The sequence below is a fragment of the Lampetra fluviatilis genome, chromosome 15, assembly GCF_964198595.1.
Source record: "Lampetra fluviatilis chromosome 15, kcLamFluv1.1, whole genome shotgun sequence".
Classification (NCBI taxonomy): domain Eukaryota; kingdom Metazoa; phylum Chordata; class Hyperoartia; order Petromyzontiformes; family Petromyzontidae; genus Lampetra; species Lampetra fluviatilis.
In genome coordinates, this window is record NC_136289.1 from 10,083,961 (window position 1) to 10,093,057 (window position 9,097).

Consider the following 9,097-nt stretch of genomic DNA (forward strand, 5'->3'; position numbering starts at 1 on the left):
AATTTGCTGTTCATCTTGTTTCTTTCGGTAAAGTCACGTAGAAGGGAAATAATAAAATAATAAAAATAAAATAATTCTCACGACGTTTCGGCCACAACGCAAGCAGCCGTCCTCAGGTGAAGACCAGGTCTGTCTATTGTGGGCGGCTGCTTGCGTTGTGGCCGAAACGTCGTGAGAATTATTTTATTATGTTTTATTTTTATTATTTTATTATTTCCCTTCTACGTGACTTTACCGAAAGAACCAAGTAGATGAATCCCTGCAGTCACGAAAGCCTGGAGTTTATTTGCGCAGTAACGTGCACTATTTATGTTTTAGCCCCCTCCTCCCTGCTTGAAAGCTGTGACTGGTGCAAGGAGCGTTTGACATTGCCGATATGCACCGTGATATCGAGCAAGGCTGCGATGTTTCGCAGTGCAACTTTCTTCGCCGGCTGGAGGAGGTTTGGCTTTTCGGCGAGTTTACTATCAGCGGAAACGAGTGTTGGAATTTGGAATGATTCCCTGAAACATTAAACGCGAAGTTTGAATTGTAAGGGCGTGTCTGTAACATGTGAGGCAACGGCCGTTTTTTTATTCCAAATGTTTTCATTTGTTTTTGAGTTTCGTTTAGAAATGTAACGTCTTTTAGTTAGCAACTTGCTGCTGGTTTGCTCAACAAAATCCACTCAAGCCGGGTCCACACCCTATCGATCAGTTGTTTGCAACTTGGTTGCATGTGACTGAATCGTGTATGTATGCGGACATCTCGGCAACCAGTTGCTCGCAGTGGAGACAGGTTCTGCTTTTAAATGATCTGCTCCGTTCAGCAATGCTGCACATGTATGAACTGCGATTCTAATATTATGATCCCATGTAACAAGCCGTTTTATTTCCTTGATGTATGTACATTGAACTACTTTCGCGCACCGTACATCGCCAACCGCTCCTTCAGATGTGGACAAAGCAGTTTACGAGCGATGATTAAGCTGTGCGATTTCGAGAGTGATTTGGTAGCGCAAATGTGATCCCCCTGGGTGTGAACGTGGCTGAAAAAGTTGAATCGTGTTTTTTGGTGAACTGCATTTTCGTAGCATAACCAGCCAGGTTCGTTCAAGGTTACATTTAAAATCTTGTTCGAGATTCCCCCAGAAAGATGACGGATCACTGTTAAAAGTGTGCAGAGTGGTCGTGGTGACATCCCAGCCACGCAAAGCAGTCTGGGAATTAAAAAAAGGCGGTGGCGAACATTGCCCCATGCTGAGGGGCAGTAGCGGTTTTGTGCTCGGCAGTTTCTGGTCCAACGAGAATGATCACAGCAGGTGAAGTGTACAGGAGGTCACCTGAAGAGTTTGGTGATGTGTGTGTCCCACGCAAGACGTGTTTTTAGTGGTGCGAAAGGTTTCCGAATGCATGTGGGTAAGTCGAGCTTGAACACCGGACGATATATTCTGGCGTAGATGTGAAAAGAGCGGGGACGGTCTTGAAATCTTTGCGAACGCGTTCTAAAGAAATGCATGCTGTTGGCATTCAGGTGTCACATGACCGATGAGGCACGGGCGTCCGCATCACACAGGGATGCAAATATCGAAACGCGCGGTGACTTTCACCCTCTTTAACTGAGACACGTCTACAACCGCAAGCGCAGGTTAACCTTGAAGGAGCGTCGTATATTCTCTTAACAAATAAGGTAACGGAATAATAGCGAAGGTGATTGTGCTGTTCACATTGACATTCGCTTTACGTCCGTGCGTTCTCTCGCCTTATCCTCGAGATGTGTTTTTTTTCCGAGAGCTGATTTTCCAGGGTCACTAAGCAATGTAAAAACAAGTGATTATTAAAAGGTTTATTTAAACAAAAATCTCTGTATTTGCTAGTTTGGCAGTTTTACGTGTGTCTGGCTTGTGATATTTAAATGGACATCGCAAACCAACAACATGTATGTATGTTTAACGGCTGTTTGCACTGCACGTAGCCAGCCGTACGAATCGGATGGTGCTAACAACGTTGGCGGCCTCTGATTTCCGCTTGTGCCTCGTGTCCTTGGGCACGAGGTCCGACGTTTTGCGGCGCGTGCTGCCGTGGGAGCCTTTTTCAGTTCCGCAAGACGCATCGGAGTGCCCTTTGTGCAGCACAGCTGCGAAAACCCATACGTAGCATTAACATTATTAGTTGGCATTGCCAGACGATGCTGGATTATGACCTGTGCAGCTTCCACTTCAAGATTGCTTTAAAGAAGCGAGTAGACATGAACTCAAGTTTTAATACAGGACAGTATGTATGTTGAACTTCTTTCGCACCGTACGTAGCCAACCGTGCTCATCGGAGGTGATAGAGAAATTTAGAAACTTATATTCAAGCGGCTAGATTTTTTTACACAGTTGGAGAAACTCTTACATCTGCACGTGGGATATTGAGTTGAATTTAGCAAAGTGTAGCTTGGAGGGACGGTGTTTACTCAGTTGAGAGCTAATAGCACGGAGAGATGGCACATTGCGTGGACAAACACTCTGCAGGGTTATCTCGCAATTTACAGATTTGAATCAATGGTGAGCGAGCAACGGAAACAAACATATATAAATCCACACACAGATATCTAAAACCTCCGTATCCTCCAAGACATCCGTGCTGTCAATTCCCACAGGAACGTGGAATTTCCACACATTGGCTCAGGTGCTGTAAACCTAAGATGAAATTTGGTGGGGGGGGGGGGGGTGAATGACAACGGCAAAATTGAAAGAAAAAAATGACGTGTTTGTGATGTGCACCAAATGCCTCTTTCACTTATGGGTCATTGCCGACACCGCCAAAAACCCCGCATCTTCCTAACCGTCCTCTGCGCTTTCAAAGCCCATTCGGGCTGGAAGAATGAGCGGTGCGGGCAGCTTCGCGGCCAACAACAATGCCGCGCGCGCTGTCTTTTACTTAGCGGAAATCGTCCTTGACTGGAGCAGCAACAGCAGCAGCAGCAGCCGCCAGACGCTGCAGTTCCACGAGCCGCCGGGACACCGTGGAGAGATGCGCAGTAAAGTTACGAATGAATTAGAATTACGCGGCCGTCGAGGCTGAATATCACATACGTTAGCCGACACAACGACAGTTTTGCTCATTTCATTGGCTTCTCCCCCCCCCCACCTCTATTAGATTTAGTTCGTCATAGCCGTGACAGTTCGGGCGGGGCGGAGATGGAGAGGGGGGTGGGGGGTGAACCCATAATGGCCATAATTGATATTTGATGTAAGCAGAAATTGACCACAGCACATCGGTTATGAGCCTCGGTTTAAGTAGGGTTGCGTTGCGATTGTTGTACTGCGGTATGCGGATGAGAATTACCGAAATGTATTAATAGACGGCGCAGTTCATCGTTCTACGCCCCCCCCCCCCCCCCCCCCGCTTTCCAACTCGTTTCATTTTTCTGACAAATCGCGCGGGACAATTTCATTTCAAAAATGCGATTTGTAAAGATTTCATTTCGGTTAGGTTGGGTGGTGGTTTGTGGCGGGAGGGGGTAGGAGGCTGGATATTTTCTCTCTCTCTCTCTCATTTTTTCGTCTCGTGAAGGCGCGGCCAGCCTTCTGGACGGGATTGTCCTCGCTACGTTTCGCCTCGCAACGTTGGCGAACCAAAACGTCAGCAAGGAAGCAAAGCGGAAAAGCATCAGCGGCTGCCGCTCAGCCGCGTTTAAACGCGAAGAGCTGAGTGACAGCTGTCACGGCAAAAGTGGATATCAGTCAGCAAGCAAGGACGCACACGTGCGCGCGTGTGTGTCTCTGTGTGTGGGGAGCGGTCGTGGAGCGGTTAGCGCTACGCTGCGCTATGAATTCGGCGACCCGGGTTCGATTCCCGCTCACGGCCAACACCCAGTGACGATTATCTGAACGGGTCCTGGGCCTTTCCTAGGTCGACTCAGCCTCAAATGAGTACCTGGTGTAAACATCGCCACTGGGGAGACAAAGGCGGCCGGGCGTGGTGCTGGCACACCCACCCCCTCGTGTGCCGTGTCGGCCTTCATAGGTGCTCGCTAACAGCACTTGCTCGAACTGTCTGTGCAGGCTACACGGGGGATCTTTGTCTTTGCCCCTTTTCTCTCCGCCTGATGACGACCGCTTGTGTTGCGATCGAAACGTCGTGAGTTTTGGTTGTTTTATTTTTTGTTGTTTTCTATCTACGTGACTTTACCGAAAGAACCAAAGCATGTCTTTGTGCATGTCGAGTGATATCTTAACCGGTTCTGGATCTCTCCTATAGGTCGACTGCGCCGTAAATTGGAACCCAACCGGGAAGACGAAGGCGGCCAGCCGTAGTGCTGGTCGCCCTCCAACAACAACGGAAGGCGGAGGAGCGCCGCTCACAACAACGAGCGGAGCGCCGGGAGGCTAAAACACAGCAAGTTGGCACAGTAGGGGCACAGGTGTTGCATCAGCCAGTCATCTCGGTCATTTCAGTCAGTCGACCCGTAGCACCTGCTGGGTCTGCCCCGTGACCTGCCGGCGGGCGTTCGACCACTTCACGTGGCCTCAACATGCACCTAGCCTGACACAAGCGTCGTGGCGACGTCACCGCCACTTTGTGGCGAATGGCGGTTGTTATTGGGTGGAGCGGTGGCGCAGTGGTTAGCGCACTCGGAAATGAGTCAAGCACAATGAGCAAAACTCATTAACGCCGCCTTATATCTTTTACCGACACCACAATCGGCGCATAGACTTGACGTGAGCGAGTGATATCTGCACCGGACCGGGATCTCCCCTAGGTCGACTCAACCTTAAATGAGTCCGGGGTGGGAAATACGCTATCAGCATTTGGGGTGGGACAAACGCGGCTGGGCGTTTAGCCGGTTGCGGTCTTAATACAGTCGGTGTTTGATAACAGCACTGGGCCCCGACAGCCCAAGTATAGTCCATGGCTGGTCTGGATTGTGTCGTCTGTGTACGTGGAATGGTGGTGACCCAGTGATGCGCAGACCTCGTTGAGGTGAAGTTCGATTCCTGGCCACAGCCAATACTTACGTCTTAGGCAAGTGGCATCAGAAGCCGTCTTGAGTTAACTCGGCCTTAAGTGGGTCTGTGGCGCCGTATGCCATCAGCATTGGAGAGACAAAGGCGGCCAGGGTTGTTTTGTGTATCTTGAGATGTATTTGCTAAGAACGCTTAATAGGCACTCATTTGTACGTGACTGTACGGGGCCCATCTCTGTGCACGTATCATTGAAACAAGTCACCCGAATGCGCACGATATCCTCAGATATCGGACGTTCAGCTGGGTTGAGCCCTGCTGGTCCTTGGAGAGGCAACCACTCCCACGCAAATCCCAGGTGCTATAGGTCAGCAGAGAGCAGTGCAAAACACACACCTATTGTTGTACAGCGTGGTCCAGATGTCTTGCGACCCACATTTGATTTCTCTAAAACGTTCTTATTATTTGTTTTAAAGGAAGGGTTATTGACAACAGAAATTTATATGCGAATGAACAAAAAAATGTTCGGGGGGGGGGGGGGTTCACGACATCTGAGTCACCCTGTACTCTAACGTCTCCCCTCTTCCGCCTTCACCAACCCGCCCTGACGATTGCGGTGAAGTATGGTCAAACAACCCCCACGGCACGGGGGGGGGGGCGGCGGGGGTGGGTGGGGGGCAGACCACCATCCAGCAGTGGATTGACGTGCACGCGCGCGCAAGTCTATTTCACCTGTCTCTTCCAAATTCCACATCACCCACCCACCCCATCACCCATCATCAACCATCCGCCTGCCAATGTTCTTGACCACTTCCTAACAAGTGGGGGGGGGGGGGGAAGGGGGGTCTTGGGGGGTGCGGAAGATACAGATGAGAGACGCTCTACTGAAGCGGGGGTGGAGGGGGTGGTGTTGGGGGGGGGTGCATATCTCCTTTGCTGCTCCTTTCCCAAGGCGTCTCTGTCACGCCGCCTTGTAAGCCACCTAAATGCTACCAGCGCGTCCACAAAGGCGAGGACAACCGCCCCCGGGGCCATCAATTGACCGTCCCCGTCCACTACCCCCCCCCCCCCGCACTTGCATCTGCCTGACCCCGGTAACTATGCGCGCACATGCTGGCCTGGGACATTAGCGGGTCACAGTCCCTTTTCTTGCCAGGGATCCGTCACCCCCTCTATGGGGGGCGGGGGGGGGGGGCGATTTACGCTCACGCACTGCAAAGACAAAGATCCCCCCCCCCCCGTGTAGCCTTAACAGACTGTTGGGGTAAGTGCTGTTCGCGAGTAGCACCTATGAAGGCCGGCACGGCACACGAGGGAGTGGGTGGCCAGCAACCACGCCCGACCGCCTTTGGCTTCTCAGTAGCGATGTTTTTACACACCGCACCAGGTACTCATTTGAGGCTGAGTCGACCTAGGGGTGGCCCATGAACTGCCCCCACACACACACACACCGTTCTCGGCTTAGGGTACCAGCACCACCACCACCCCCGGCTATCTGTGACCTCTCAGACCCCAGTGTCTGTCGCGCTAAATGGATGGCTTTTGTGCGCGCTGATCGCGGGTGATTTGTCAGTGGGAGGGATAGTGCCCTCCGATATCCCGCTGTCAAAAACCCCACCAACCCACACACACAGACACAGACAACGCACCCCACCCACCCATCATCCATCCGCTACGGCCACCAGCAGCAAACCAGCAGCGCCACGTAGCTTCATGCCCCGAGAGCACAGCACGCGTGCGTGTGTGTGCCACCAGCACCACCACCACCACCCCCACCCCTCCCCATTCCCTGGTTGTTGTTGGGTGCCAGGTGAAAGTGGATTTTAAGAAAAAAGAATATGCCAGCCAAGCAGAAACTGTTGAACTATTGTGAAAACGACCACGCGTCGTCAATATGTGCGCGTGTGCCAGAACACGCTGCCTTGTGTGCGCCCGTCGCAGTTGCCAGCCCACTCACTCCCTGATGCGATTGTGAGCCATTGGGTTCGCGTGACCCGCGTCTCAACACACACACACACAGACGCGTGTGTGTGTGTGAGTCTGTGTGCGCGACTCAGCCCTTTTAAATGAGTATCAGGTTCGATGTGCTAAACGTCGCCACTAGGGAGACAAAGGCGGCCGGGCGTGGTGCCGTTAACAGCACTTGCTCGTTAACAGCACTTGCCCCAACGGTCTGTTCAGTCTATACGGGGGCTCTTTGTCTTTGTGTGCAGCGCTGCGTTACGAGCCCAGCGGCACGAGTTCGATTCCCGCTCACGGCCGCCAACACCCGGTGACGATTATTTGAACCGGTCCTGGACCTCCCCTAGGTTTACTCAGCCTCAAACGAGTACCTGGTGTGGTGTGTAAACATCGCCACTCGGGAGACAAAGGCGGCCGGGCGTGGTGCTGGCCACCCACCCCCCCCCCTCCCCCTCCAAGTGTCGTGCTGGTCTTCATGAGTGCTCGCTAACATCTGTTAAGGCTATATGGGGGGGGGGGGGTCTTTGTCTTTGCATGCGTACGTACATCGTGTCATCAGCAACAGAAACATCTGCAACAACAGCAAAATCCATGGTTTTACTGCACTACGCTCCAACAGTGTACGTTGCCCACGTTGACCAGCGCGGTGAAGTATGGTCAAACAAACCGCCACGAACTCGCACCGCGCAGAGAGAAAAGCCTTTAGGGGCCGTCCATAAATGACGTCACGCGATACCCCCCCCCCCCCCTTTCGTCACACGACGTCACAAAAAGTCAGACCCCCCCTCAAATATGACGTCACAAAGCTCTGACCCCCCCCCCCCCCCCCCAAAAAATAAAACATGCTTCAAATCGGTTTAAACTATTGCCATTGTAGTGCGTATTTAATGTGGCGCTGCACTCTGATGTTGTAGGAGAAAACATTTATTAAAACGTCTATTTAATTAAGTAGAACGTGTTGTCTAAATGTATTTAAAGTTGCGCATTTTGATGTGACGTCACATTTCTCAAACCCCCCCCCCCCCCTCGTCACACATCGTCACATTTCTCACCCCCCCCCCCCCCCTCCCCCGTAGGTGCGTGACGTCATTTATGGACGGCCCCTAAGAGCAGGTGTGAGTCCCCACACTTTACCCCACCACACGCGAACTTCCGTTCGACGAACTGCCGTGTGCTCGTTCACGCTTCTGAGTAGACGGATGATTTAGAAACTTCACGGTGCACTATTTGTATTTCACCAGGTAAGATCCGCTGAGCTAGAGAGCTATTTTTTTCAGAAGCGACCTGGCCACAAATGATAACTTATGGCCTGTCACGTGGACATTTAGAGCATCCAAATAGTCCAAACGCGCGTTTCTAAATGTGGAGGGGAGAAAAAAAAGAACCGGAGGACCCGGAAAAAAATCCACGCGACCTCAGGGGGAGAGAGAGAGAGAAAGAGAGACACGCACACGACCAAAACATGCAGGCGGTCAGGCTCGGGATCGAGCCCGCGATCTCCCGCGTACCAGGCGAGGTAGTTGACATCTCGGTCACGGCGGCGGCGGCGTTGTGGTGGTGGTGGGAGTTCGAATCGGCAAGCTTTGGATTGCGAGTTCCAGCAATGGCTGAGCCAGTATTTGCAGGTAGGGGTTGGGCGGTGAACCCCTCCAGCAATGAGAGATGATAGAGGAGTTGTTAGTAAGTAAGGAGTTGTTAGTTAGGAGTTATTAGTAAGTAAGGAGTTGTTAGTAAGGAGTTGTTAGTGAGTAAGGAACTTGTCCCTCGCTTTTTATTCGACGCGTGTGCGGCGATGGCGCGGCCATCGATCGAGGGTCTAATTCGAACCGCGTTGTGTGATCGGCATCGCGCTCGCTGAAGGTGAATGCCTTCAGGGAAGTCGTGTACTTAGACGCAACTGCGCACAATTCTGTGAGTCACTTATAACCGCTTTGGCGTTACTTATTGCCAATTATGGACTCAGACTATTGTCCTATCGTCTCAGAGTCCCTGGCACGTAATACTATGCTACACAGTGGCAGTGGGTGTCGCAAAATGCCGATTTATTACGAATAAACCCCAATGATCCGATCGAAATTAGGGATTTCGATCGCATCATTGGGGGGGGGGGGGCACGTGCCACCCCCCCCCTCCCACTGGCTCTGCCAGTGATTTCCAGTGCACTCTTAACTGTTATACCACGACAGCATCATCCCTGCACTCCTA